This window comes from Triticum aestivum, chromosome 4B (assembly GCF_018294505.1).
Source record: "Triticum aestivum cultivar Chinese Spring chromosome 4B, IWGSC CS RefSeq v2.1, whole genome shotgun sequence".
Classification (NCBI taxonomy): Eukaryota; Viridiplantae; Streptophyta; class Magnoliopsida; order Poales; family Poaceae; genus Triticum; species Triticum aestivum.
The window spans coordinates 405,163,156-405,176,791 of NC_057804.1; positions in this window are offsets into that span (position 1 = coordinate 405,163,156).

Here is a 13,636-nt window from a genome sequence, read left to right on the forward strand (position 1 = left end):
GGGGGTACAAAAGACGGCAAGAGCGCCACAAGACGGACCCGTTGGGAGTCGGCCCCCGGGAGTCGGTCAGCCCCTCCCACGGGCCCCAAACGCCATTAACTAGACAAGACGGGGGATGGCAACAGTGATCGTCCGTCAGGCGGAGGCACTGTTGCCACGACCCCATGACCAAGCCAGCGTCATTAGAAGCACGGCTACAGTACCAGGCCTGTCAGCGGGGCCTGCCAGTCAGCGGGGCCCGCCAGTCGGCGGGCCCCAGCAGTCGGCGGAGAAGACGGTGGCCTGAGAGACAGACGGCTGGGACCCGCACCCATCCGGATTACCATTGTATCCCTCGGGGGCGGGCCTATATAAGCCCCCCCGGGGCACCCATGCAAGGGGGATCGCTTCTTCAGCACTAGACCGGATCATATAGGAAGGAGGAAGCTAGCCTTGCCTTCTTCTACCTCCAGGAAACAGCTCGAGGAGCAACCTTGTACTCACTTTGCCATAGTGATCATGCGGAGACCCCGCAGAGCAGCAGTAGGGGTGTTATCTCCACGGAGAGCCCTGAAGCTGGGTAAGATTCACCAGCGTGCATGCCTTCGCCTCATCCCGTTTCCAGGCACCGGCGGTGTTCTACTCGCCCCCACCATGATAAGCCATCCTTTGGCATATGTCGCACCCAACCCCCGACAATTGGCGCCCACCATGGGGCGAGGTGCACCGTCGCCCGGAGACCTGCTCTGGACGGGAACCCTTTTCCGCCCTGGCGAGCGCAGCCAGCCTGGCACGCCGGACGGAGTCTGCACCGACGCGCTGCACGGCGCTGAGATCGCCTGCGCAGCCAGCTGCCTCGCTGAACTTGTCGGCGAGGTTCGCCTCTCCGACGAGCCTGCATCCAACGCAGGCACGGGCGGCCCCGAGAGCCTCCTCGCAGGCTTCCTTGACCAACTCCACGTCACCGGCGAGCCTGCCATTAACCTGGAGTCCATAGGCTCCACCGACCCAATGTTGGTCGACTCTGACACCGCGTCGCTCGACGCGTTCCCCACCAACGTGGTGGTCTACATGAGCCGCTCCCTCGCACAGAGAGCGGCGGAAGCACCGTCACAGAGGTTCTCGTCCTCGATCATGGCGAGAGTACCGGTGAAGGAGCTCATGATCCACTCGACGCAGCTCTGCAAGACCTGACCGCGCCAATTCCGGGAGACGCTAACGCCGAGATGCTGGAGGCGCGCCGCCTTCAGCTCGTCGAAGGCGCGAAGAAGCTGGCAAGCATGAGACGCTTGTCAGAAGCCTACCAGCGTGAGATGGATCACGCTGTGGGCGGCTCACCGGCCCCAACTGGGCCTAGCCGCCTAGGCGTGGTCCGGCAGCGCGGCGTGGCCATCGCCAACCTGTTCGGAGCCAATCGCCCTGTGTACACCACGCCTGCGGAGAACATCCGCGCCACCCAGGCGGCGGAGGACGAGCTAGACAACTTCGAGGGCGAAGAGCGCCGCTTGATGACGGAGCGAGTCCAGCAGCTCCTCGACGCGGCTGCCGCGCAGAATGAAGCCGGCTGCCGCACAGAGGCGCCGCAAGGACAAAACGACGACCTGCCTCCCCGTCGAGATCAAGGCGCGACGTCTCGGACACCAACTGGCGGTGTCCGCGGAAGGAAAGACAAGGATCCGGCTGTCAGCCACAGTCAGACTCGCATCACCATCGAGCGCGACCAAGACGGCCGCCCCAAAGCAGTGGAACGGCGGGACGACTATCTGCCTCCTCCTCCTCGCAAAGAAAGGCAAGTCTCCCCGCCACCCGTTGAGCATCCGACTCTCGGCGACCGCCTTGGCCGCCGAGAGGGAGTCGAAGAAAACGACGCCCGCCACCAGATCGACCGACTCCACCGATCCCTGGCGCTGGAAGAAGAAGACGAGTTGGGTCCGCCCTGTTTCGGACCTCGCATCCAAGACGAGCCCTTTCCCAAAGGGTTCACGCTCCCTCGAGATACGCCCAAGTACACCGGCTCCATGAAGCCGGAAGACTGGCTGGTTGACTACTCCACGACCGTCAACATAGCGAACGGCAACAAGCGTGTTACCACTGGGTACGGCCCGGACATGGTTGAACAGCCTGAAGCCCCGCAGCATCAACAGCTGGGTTGACTTCACCGAAGCCTTCATCCGCAACTTGACGAGCACGTACAAGCGACCTCCCAAGCCTCAGCAACTCTCCTTGTGCGTGCAAGGCCCCGACGAGTCAACTCGCGACTACCTCACGCGTTGGGCCGAGCTTCGGAACTCCTGCGAGGGCGTGCACGAGGTGCAGGCCATCGAGTACTTCACTGTCGGGTGCAGAGAAGGCACCCTCCTCAAACACAAACTCCTCTGCGACGAGCCGGAGACCCTCGACGAGCTGCTGATCGCAGCAGACAAATACGCCACGGCCTACTCCTCCATGAAGGCGGAGATTCAAGTGAGCGCGACTGGCAAAGTCGCCCCTCAGGCTCCTAGAACTCCGGCTGGGGATGCTAGTCGGCGACAACAGCAGAACGATCACAAGCGCAAAGCCCCGCAGCCGGCTTCCAGCAGCCGGCAAGTTGCGACAGTCGAAGACCAGCAGTCGGAGGAGCAGCCTCCGACCAAGCGACAGAAAGGCGGCAAGTCCAACTGGTTGACGGCCTTCTCTTATGAGCAGACTCTAGATGGCCCCTGCAAGTTCCACAGCGGTGCGAAGCCGTGGAACCACACCACCCGGAAATGCCACTGGCTCACCAGAATCGCCAAGGGAGACAGCCTCCTGCCTCCCCCGCCTGCTGGGCCGCCGCCTCCACCGCCGCCCCAGCAGCCGGCTGTCAGGCCAGTCGGCGCAGTACAAGACGAGTACCCAGAAGAGCACGGAGCCTATGTGGTGTTCATCAGTGTGGCTGATGATCGACGCAGCAGGCGGCTGCAACAGCAAGAGGTGAATGCAGTAGCGTCAAGTACTCCAGAGTTCATGCACTGGTCCGAGAAGCCTATCAGTTGGAGCAGAGCTGATCACCCAGAGGTGATGCCGAGTCCGGGTTCCTACGTCCTAGTCTTAGGTGCCACCTTTGCCACCAATAGGCGGGCCGCTCGCTTCTCGCGAGTGCTGATAGATGGAGGCAGTAGCATCAACATCCTGTACAAGGATACCATGGAGAAGTTAGGAATCAAGCAAAGACAGCTTCAGAGCAGCCGGACTGTGTTTCACGGCATTGTTCCTGGCCTTTCCTGCTCACCAATCGGCAAGATCCTGATAGACGTTCTTTTTGGGGACAAAGATCATTTCCGCCGAGAGCCAGTTTGGTTTGAAGTGGTGGACCTCGAAAGCCCGTACCATGTGTTGCTTGGCTGACCTGCTTTGGCCAAGTTCATGGCGGTCCCCCCTACGCCTACGTCAAGATGAAGATGCCGAGTTCCAAGGGGATTCTGATCGTAGCCGGCGACTACAGAAAGTCGTCCGCTTGCGCAGCTGAAAGCAGTCGGCTAGCCAAGTCCCTAGTGATCACAGCTGAGAAGCGGCTTCTTGGTCGGGTTGTGGCGATGGCCGGCAAGCAGCCCGAGATGTCGCCCAACCCCAAGGAGTCCGAAGCGTCGAGCCAGAGCAAGGCCAAGCAATTCTAAAAGACATCCATCAAGGCGAGTGCAGCCATCATGCGGCTTCAAGAGCACTCGTCGCCAAAGCCTTTCGACACGGTTTCTTCTGGCCAACCGCCCTAGAAGAGGCCAAGGAATTGGTCCAAAAGTGCAAAGGGTGCCAGAAGTTCCGCTCCAAGCCACATCAGCCGGCTTCCGCGCTCAAGACTATCCCCATCGCCTGGCCCTTTGCGGTTTGGGGCCTGGATATGGTGGGACCATTTAAAACAGCACGAGGCGGCCTAACTCACTTACTTGTCGCGGTGGACAAGTTCACCAAGTGGATAGAAGTAAAGCCCATCAAGAAGTTGAATGGTCCGACTGCAGTGACTTTCATCGCCGACAACACGACTCAGTACGGCATACCACACAGCATCATCACCGACAATGGCACAAATTTCGCCAAAGGTGCCTTGGCCCTTTTCTGCGCGACACAGAGCATCCGACTGGACTTAGCGTCCGTTGCCCATCCGCAGTCAAAGGGCCAGGTAGAGCGAGCAAACGGCCTCATCATGTCCGTCATCAAGCCTCGGCTGGTCGAACCACTAGAGAGTTCGGTCGGCTGCTGACTTGACGAGTTGCCAGCCGTCCTCCGGAGTCTGCGCACGACTCCAAACAAGTCAACCGGCTTCACACCTTTATTCCTCGTCTACGGTGCTGAAGCCGTCATCCCGACGGACATAGAGTTCGACTCCCCGCGAGTCACCATGTACACCGACGAGGAAGCAGAAGAAGCACGTCAAGACGGTGTCGATCTGCTGGAAGAGGGCCAGCTGTTGGCACTCAGTCGGTCCAGCATCTACCAGCAGAGCCTGTGCCGATACTACAACAGGAAGGTCAGGCCGAGATCTTTCCAAGAGGGCGACCTTGCACTCTGACTGATCCAGCGAACAGCTGGTCAGCACAAGCTGTCGGCTCCTTGGGAAGGCCCCTTCATCATCAACAAAGTGCTGGGCAACGACTCCTACTACCTGATCGACGCTTAGAAGCCAAAAGCACGCAAGAGGGACGACTCCGGCAAAGAGACGGAACACCCATTGAATGCAAATCTTCTCCGAAGATTTTACAGTTGATGCAGTATGTATCACGGTACCCTTTGTATTAAAGTACCAAGACTTCGGGGCCCCCGAGACAAGATCGGGGACTGCCCTTTTTGTTATCTGTATGATAAGAATTATGCCTTCGAGTATGCTACTCTTTGTTATGCCGCTTGGCACCGGGCTCGACTAGTCGGCCCGGGGACTCACCGCCTCGCGCTATGGAATGCTTCCTGCAGTCGGACAAGTAGTGTGTGGTGCCTAAGCCGTCTCCTGTCAGAAGCCGCAGCTTGCAGAGTGACTGTTTGGTAGGCAGGAGTAAGGAAGAATGGGCACCCACATGAAAAATGGCTAAGGACTCAAAGCATAAACATAGCCTAAGACGGCTTCCAGCCTCTCTTAGCAAAGCCGACTCTTGAGTAGTCGGCTTGCCGCTTTCTATCCAACTTGTTAAAAAGACTCTAAAAATGGCCAAGTACTTGCCTTCTCAAAGTAGCCAAGCATTTGATCCAGAGGCGGTCCGTAGAACGGCTGTCCGAATGGCAAGGCGGCGACTAAGGGAAGGCGGCAAAGGAAAAAAGCCAAAAGAGCAATGAGCAAGGAAAGATAGAATTCAGATAAATATTTACATAACATAGGCCCTTGGCCGAATCTTCAAGCAGAAGTTCAAAATACACCCCGCGGGTGGAATTGTTCAAATTAACAAGTTCTTCAAAGACTACTAAAGCAGATAAAATGAAGGCAAGACGGCAGCCTAGGAAGCGGCAGATGGGTTCGGAGGGCCGGAAGAGACGACGGTGTCAGGCGCCGGGGCGGCCGACTGGACGGTCTCGGCTTGATCGTCTCCGACGGCAGCCGGCTCGGTTGGGCGCGACTCGTTGCTGGAGGCGCGGTCGAGCTGAGGCTGGTCGCCCGCTCTGTCTTCTGGCGCCTCCGTCTCACCTCCGTCCTCCGCCTTGCCTTCCTCTTCGGCGCTGGAACCGATCACCTCCGCCGAGTCCTCGTCATAATCCGGGTTCATCCCGAACCACTCCGGCGGCGCCTCCCTGCCGTCTTCGGCCCGATTAGGGATGAAGACGCTGGTGTCTGCGTAGTCGGCGATCGCCGCGGCACGCGGGACGAGGGCGTCTTCCACAGCTATCAGCTCCGCTTGGGCCTCTGACCGGAACGCGGCCAGCCGGTCCAGGTCCAGCCTTGGATACCATGCCTTGACGAATTCCAAGGCCTGGCGCGCTCCAGCCCGGGCCGAGGAACCCTTCCAAGCCTCAAGACGACCAGCCGCGACCTCCAGCCAGTTGGCAGTCCGACTGGGAGTGCGCGGAACCGGCATGTCTGGCCATAGGACGGCAATCGCCTAGGCATCGGCACGTTGAAGCCGGCGCAACATCTGATGGGCCGGCCGCAGACGAGCCTCGATGCTCAGAAGCTGCTCATCGAGGGTCCGGGGGGCGTTGGCGGCAATCTCCGCAGCATCTGCCCTCCGCGCCTCGCGATCAGCCTCGATGGCCTGAGTGGCCGCCTGCAAGTGGCCAGGGAAGAAGTCTGCCAAGACAAAAAAGAAGCAAGTCAAAAAATCAGGAGTCACCCCGACCCATAGTCAGCGGCTCAAAGAAAGTAAAGAAACTCACCGTCGACAATGTCCTCAATCTCATGGAAGCCGGAGGTTAGCAGTGCCTCCTTGTCGGTCCAGGAGGAGCGCTCGCTTTCAAACTCGGCCAGGAGAGCAGTCTCTTTCTTCCCTGCCTCGTCCTGTGCCTTCTTGAGCAGCTCCTGTTGCTCCACCAGCTGCGCAGCCAGCAGGTCACGCTCCGCGGCGAGCTTGCTGCACTCCTCCCCCTTGGCACGCAAGGCGGTGTTGGCTTCGCCCAGCTGCTGCTGAAGAGTGGCGTTGGCCTTTGAAGAATAAAAAGGAAAAGACGTTAAGTCGTCAACAAAGAAGGTCGCCGGGAAGATCCGGCCCGACTGCTCAGCAGTCGGCCCGAATCTCGGGGACTACAGCCCGCGGGTGCGCCAGTGCGCCCCCGCGAAGAAGAAGGAGGACTCACTTCGGCTCTCCGACAAGTCGGCAGTCCGCCTGCCCAGCTCCTCGACATTGCAGTTGAAGGCAGTGACGCGGAGGTTGTGATACTCCTGTGATAAGAATTTCAGACAAAGATAAGTATTGGAACTCGCTAGAAGGAGTTCCGAGCTGCCTGCTCAGCAGCCGGCCTGAAACTCGGGGACTACACCCAGTGGGTGTGCTGGCCGCCCCCACAGAGAAGAACAAGGAAAAACAAAATCAAAAATGAAAGCATACCCGGACGGCTGCTCGCGACGCCACATGCGCCTTGGTGCAGTTCTGGATGGCGTCACCCTCGGCTCGCAGCTTTGACTGAACGTCCAGAAGCGCCTGGTTCAGCGGGCCTGTGCCGTCTCCTTACACCCACCCAACAGGCGCGGCACTCGTCGCCTTGGTGTCTGGGATGTCCGAGCTGGCAGCGCCGGTCACCAAGGGGCGTGGCGCCGAAGTCGCCTTCTCAAGGCGGCGGCGCGCTGGCGAGGCGACTTGAAGGAGTAGCTTCGCCACGGACTCGTCTTCAGCCGGCGGCACCGGCGGGCCTGCCGGCCGTTTACCTTGCGCACTGCCATACGGCGGCGGAGGCGGCGGTGGTGGCACGGCCGTGTCCGACATGGAGGCCTCGCCGCTTTCCCTCTCCATGACGGGGTTCTCGCCGCCGGCTTCCCCAGTCTGCCTCGTGAACTCCGGGGGCGGCAGCGTGGAGTTCAGCGGGATGACGAGCAACACCGATTGGTGGTGCGCGGCCTCCTCGGCTCGCTGCCTTGCTGCAACAGCGGCTTCGGCCTCGTCCAGCTTCCTCTGGACTGAGGCCGCCGCCTTCTCGGCCTCCACCTTCTCCAGGCGGGCGGCTTTGTCCTCGTCGCGCTTCTCCCGCGTGTTCCGCTCTGTCGCCTCCCGGAGGTCGGCGGCAGGGTCAATCCGCCGAGTAGTGGCGGACGTCTTTGCCGACCCCATGACGGAGGCGGCGGCGACCCTCTCAAAGGTGAGGGGAGCCCTAAAGCGAGTAAGGCATGTAAAAGATTTGGAGAAGATTCACCAGTAGAAAACAAGACGAAAGGCGGAAGCACTTACGCGGAGACTAGTGGCGGCTTTTTCACTTCCTTACGGAAGCGGTTGGCCTTCGCGATCGCCTCCTCCCGCTTGGTCGTGGCGGCCGCCCCCTTGAACTTCTTCGACCAGCCACCAAGCTAGCTCGGCCCGGCCCGGCGCCTCTTCGCGCCGCCTTCACCATCCAAGTCGGCGGAGGAACTCGCGCTCGACTGGTCGGCTCTTGGTTGGTGGCACGGGGCGACTTCCCCCTCGGCGTCGTCATCAGGCCAGTCGGCAAAGGTGGCCGAGGGCCTGAAGCCTCCTCCTTTTCCTCCTCCTCCTCCTTTGGTGTCGGCCTCCATCACCGCGGCCCCCAAGTCAGGGTCGTCGACGTCGCTCTCCGCTCGGTCGGAGACGAACTGACGGGCCGGGCCCGCGGTGCCGGCTGAAGGCTGGATGAGGGGGTTCTGACTCGAGAAAAACCAAAAGATCAGAAGTAGGATTCGGCTGCAAAAGAAGATAGAACAAGAAGAGAGACGACTTACAGCAGGCGGGGGGTTGGCGCGTGAGTACGGCTCCTTGCCGAACCGCCAATCAGCCGTGAGACTGCAGTTCGCAATGTAATTCACCGTGTCCGCCACCTCCGCGTGGGGCATGTCCTTGGAGCACATCCGACTCGGGTCCCGGTGGCCGCTCATCTGACAGATCAGATGAGGTCGGCCTTGGAGCGGGAGGACTCGGCGCGCCATGAAGGCGGCCAGCAGGTCGGCCCCGGTCAGACCCTCCGACTGCGTCAACTCTCGGAGTCGCGCGACGGCGGCGGCGCCGGCAGGAGTTAGCGTCTTGACCCGGTGGGACCAGCTGGGGAGCCTCCCAGCTGGTGCGCCGGCTTCTAAGGCGGCAGATTGACCCAGTCGCCGTCTAGAGCGACATTCTTCACATAAAAATAAGACCGCTGCCACATCTTCACCGACTTGATCAGCGGGATGGTGGGAAACGGGTTGTCGGCCACATCTTCACATAAAAATAAGACCGCTGCCGCATCGCGATGAAGGCACCACACTGGGCCGGAACGCCGGCGACGTGCATGCCGAGATTGGACAGAAAAAACTCCCCCCATAACTCGATGGTGGGGAGAACGCCAAGGAAGCCTTCGCACAAGGTGGCGAAGGCAGCCAGCAGCACCATCGTGTTCGGGGTAAGGTGGTGCGGCTGGAGCCCGTGAAACTCCAAGAAGGAGCGGAAGAAACCGCTCGCCGGCAGCCCTAGGCCGCGCATGAGGTGCGAGCGGAATACGACCCGCTCGCCCTCCTCCGGCACCGGCGACACTTCCCTCTCCGGTGCGGTGCGGGCCCGCACTAGGTCCTCGCCGGGGAGGCAATGCGTCTTGCGGAGGAACTCAATGTTGTCGTCGTCCACCTCGGAGCCGTCCCACACGCCGAAGCGCACGACAGGAGGTGCGGCGGCGGAGGAAGAGCTCATCGCTGCGGGGTGGCGTGGTTCTGTGCGGCAGCACCGAGAGGAAGAAGAAGCAAGAGGAAGCCAGGGGAGTAGGGGAAATGGGCGCGCGTGCTCCGCCGCCCCCCTCCTCCCACCTACTTATAGGCTCATGGGCTGAGAAGCCGATGGGGCGGACGTGGGATTAACTGTGCCTAGGACCCCACGCCCCCCACGATTTACCACACGAAGTAACTGCGCACAGTTACGACATGGGAATCCCAACCGTCCGCACGGCCGCAATAGATCCGTCCGCGTGCCGAGGTGCGGTAGTGGTGGGCCCCGCCTGAGGCCCTGCCCCGTCGCGCACGTGGGTGGGCAGACTGACCCTGCCACGTGGCGCCACGCGACGGATCCGCAACAGGCGGCTGCCCGGAAGCTTATCAGGCACGCTCCCTGGATCCCGCTACGACCTTCAAACTCTTTAAGGGGCAGGACAGCCTTCTGCGAGTCCGGCTCCAGCTAGTCGGCCTAGAGGAAGATGGCGAGCAAGGTCCGGACTCCACCACCAGAAGGATGAAACTATTGAGACTCCTCGACATGTCACCCTTGGCGCCTCAACAGCTTCGGGGACTACTGTCGAAGTAATGGGCCACAGGTAGGCTAACCCGAGCCCCTGAACCTTTCAAGACATCGGGGCGGACTGCGCCCCTCAAGACCCCACGATAAGGAGCCGCCTTCTGGGAGTCGGCGGCAAGGCCGCCGACTGCCCCTCACGGCCGAGTCCCAGGGATGACTTCGAGAGGAGCCGACTCCTATTTGGCGGCTTACAGAGAAGCCGGCTATGGGGAGTCAGCCCGCGACTCCGACCGCCTCCTGCCTTCGCCACGATGGACGGAATGGGGTACGGTCACCGCGTGACCCATCCCCCTCCCGCTTACGAAGGGTTTGCACGGCTACAGTGTGACGTATCGATGGAGATATCTATCCGGCGCGGCACTGTTGCCATGCCTGCCCTGACCTCAGCCCCAGTGGGCGGCGCACTGTGTCCACGACGGCCTGCCTGTACGGCCCAGAGATGGCGGGTCCCACCCGTCAGTGGGGGTACAGAAGACGGCAAGAGCGCCACAAGACGGACCCATTGGGAGTTGTCCCCCGGGAGTCGGCCAGCCCCTCCCACGGGCCCCACACGCCATTAACCAGACAAGACGGGGGATGGCAATAGTGATCGTCCGTCAGGCGGCGGCACTGTTGCCACGTCCCCATGACCAAGCCAGCGTCATTAGAAGCACAGCTACAGTACCAGGCCTGTAGGCGGGGCCCGCCAATCGGCAGGCCCCAGCAGTCGGCGGAGAAGACGGTGGCCTGAGAGACAGATGGCTAGGACCCGCACCCAGCCGGATTACCATTGTATCCCTGGGGGCGGACCTATATAAGCCCCCCAGGGCACCCATGCAAGGGGGGTCGCTTCTTTAGCACTAGACTAGATCATATAGGAAGGAGGAAGCTAGCCTTGCCTTCTCCTACCTCCAGGAAACAGCTCAAGGAGCAACCTTGTACTCACTTTGCCATAGTGATCATGCGGAGACCTCGCAGAGCAGCAGTAGGGTGTTATCTCCACGGAGAGCCCTGAAGCTGGGTAAGATTCGCTGGCGTGCATGCCTTTGCCTCATCCCGTTTCCAGGCACCGGCGACGTTCTACTCGCCCCCACCATGATAAGCCATCCTTTGGCATATGTCGCACCCAACCCCCGACACTGCGACTGTCCGTTTGCGCAAGCTGGATGCCATGCCCGTGCTGCCGCCGTTGCCTCCCACGTAGGCTACACCCAGGGTTGGATCTTCATCTTCTTGTCCTTCCGTTCGCTTGAAGCCCGACGACTGCCCTCCAACGAGGGCGCGAGGAAGTGCTGTGTCGGTCTGTCCAGCGACGGCTAGGTTAGGAGCGAACCAGACTGGAGGCTGGAGCAAATGAGTTGGGATTTTTCCTGCTGTCGATCGATATGGGAGGCGCTCGTATGGGCGGCGAGCCTGCTATAGGGCCTGCCTTGCCCTTATGTTATTGGCCCATCCAAATTGAAACATTTTTCTTCATTTTTTACATTGCCTGCTCGTGCGTTGGGACGAACAAAACTAGCGTGGGCCAACCTGGACGACTCAAACTAGGTGCACACTTTCCAGCCACCTAAGGCGGCCACCCATACCAGCCCCTATGGTGGCGTCACCCCTTTTTGCTGTATGATTGGATAGTGAAAAATATTCCAGTGGCGCTTTTGATTTACCCACAGAATGGTTGAATTGCTTGTTTCTATGAACTGAGTACGCCAATAATGTGAAGGATGCCAGTCTTTTCATCCTATTGTAGATTGCTTGGATCTCGATATGCCAAAAGTAATCGCATGCAATATACAGTAAAAGCTAGTGTGATGTGTTTGGCTACAACTAGTCTGACTACACGTCCTCATATAACATATCAAGGACGCACCATCTTACCAGATTAACCATTCGACTTACCCATGCAGTGTGGGAATAAAGAAGTATTGGGACTGCATATCCAAGCAATTGATGCCATGGACTCCTTTGTACAACCTTGTAAGCGAAAAAGAAGTTGCACTGTGCCTGTACAAAGAACTAGAGTAAGTTCAGTTATCTGCTTCTCGGAATTTTAGTTAGCCACTTATTGCAAAATTGTTCAATTATGTTGCTTGGCTTAATTTAGTTTGCTACTGATTACATAATGGCACAGCCTGTTAATCATATTGTAGACTGCGCCTATCTATGTGTTTGATACTTACTATTAAGAATTACCTGTTTGCCTTAACTTAAATATCTACTTGTTTGTTTAACTGCTTTGCTGCTGCAACAGCGGGTTACAATGATGTTAATAACTACTTTTCAGCATCCAATTGAAACTCTTTAATTCCTTGTTTGTTTAACTGGTTTGCTGTTATAACTCCCAGTTGAGATGTTTTGCTAACTTCAACTTTTCTGAATCCAATCGGAACTTTAATGGAAAAACAGGTTAGCCCAAGATCAAAGAGCGAGGTCCCCATGGACGTTGCATCATCCCACAGCAGTGGCACCGGCCCAATCGTGCATTATGAATTGCCAACTGCTGATGCTCTAGAGGCTAAACTAGTGGTAGAAAGAGATTCTGCTTCTGCACTTAGAGATGAAGTTGACATGTTGAGGAAGCAAACAGCACAATCACAAGCAGTACTCAAGACAACCATTAAATATTTGGTGGATTTCAAAACGAAGCAAGCTGAGACTGACCAGATTGTTAAGGTCCTGAAGGAAAAAAGGAAATTAAATTCCTACTTGGTAAATCATAGGTGAAATGTTCTTTCCATAGTTGAATAACCTTTGTGTTGTCTGTTCATGTAATCAATCAAACCATTTGTTTTAGAGATCATGTAATAATTGTTTTTTTTTGTTTTTTGGTTTGTAATTTTATTTGAGCACAAGTCTGTATTAATTGATAAGACTCGGAGACATTTCATTTGGATTGCTGTGCCAGACCTACAAATATGCCAATCGGGCTGAATGTGCATTCAGCAATAGTAGTAGTATAGATGGACCATAAGTGGCACGCATCGGAAAGGGCCAAGATGCTGGCTAAAAAAAGGATGTTGTTGTAGCCAAAAAAAGTACAGCGGCCTGGCTTATGTATGTTAGTTGATATTATTGATCCATATACTCTATAAGTGTTTATATGTCTGTTAGTTCTGTACATTCTTGGTTGATTGACTCGGTATTTGAATCTTGATACATCGCTTGTGTACATATCTAAATGGGAGTACACATTATGCTGCGTGTGACATTTGAGTTGGACATGAAGTGTTCCAAATATTCGAATTCACCTTAAACTGGATTCTAGTTTCTGAATTTGAGTATCGGCATTTGTAAACCATATTCATATATGACAGTGGAATACATCTTTGTCGTCCTTTTGAAGATATATAAAAACACATAGAATGATTTATAAAGATTCATATAGGAATACAAAATGGATTCGAATTTAGTTGCCAGGGTAAACGTGGATGCTTATTGTCCCAAAATTCGAAAGAAGCAGCAAAATGTCCACTCCCACGTCGGCTGCCCGAAGCCAAGTGTTTGGGAGATGGAAATTACTGTCTACCCATTACACGGACAATCCATCGGCCCGATTTCCACTGCTCTAAATAGGGGTAGGTTAGTAACTTCAATTAGACGTGACACGACCGCCTCTGAGCCCATTCCGACACGGTGGGCGTCAAACATGGGCGGCAAAACACATTTGATTCAAGCTCGTCCGAAAGACCTCTGTTTCTCCCTCCATTCCCCATTCATACACGGTGGGCGGCAAAACAAACTCGACTCGGCCGAAATCGATGTAGGCAAATATTTTCAATAGGGGCAGGTTTGTAACTTCACTCAGACGTGACACAACCGCCCTACCTGTCAGC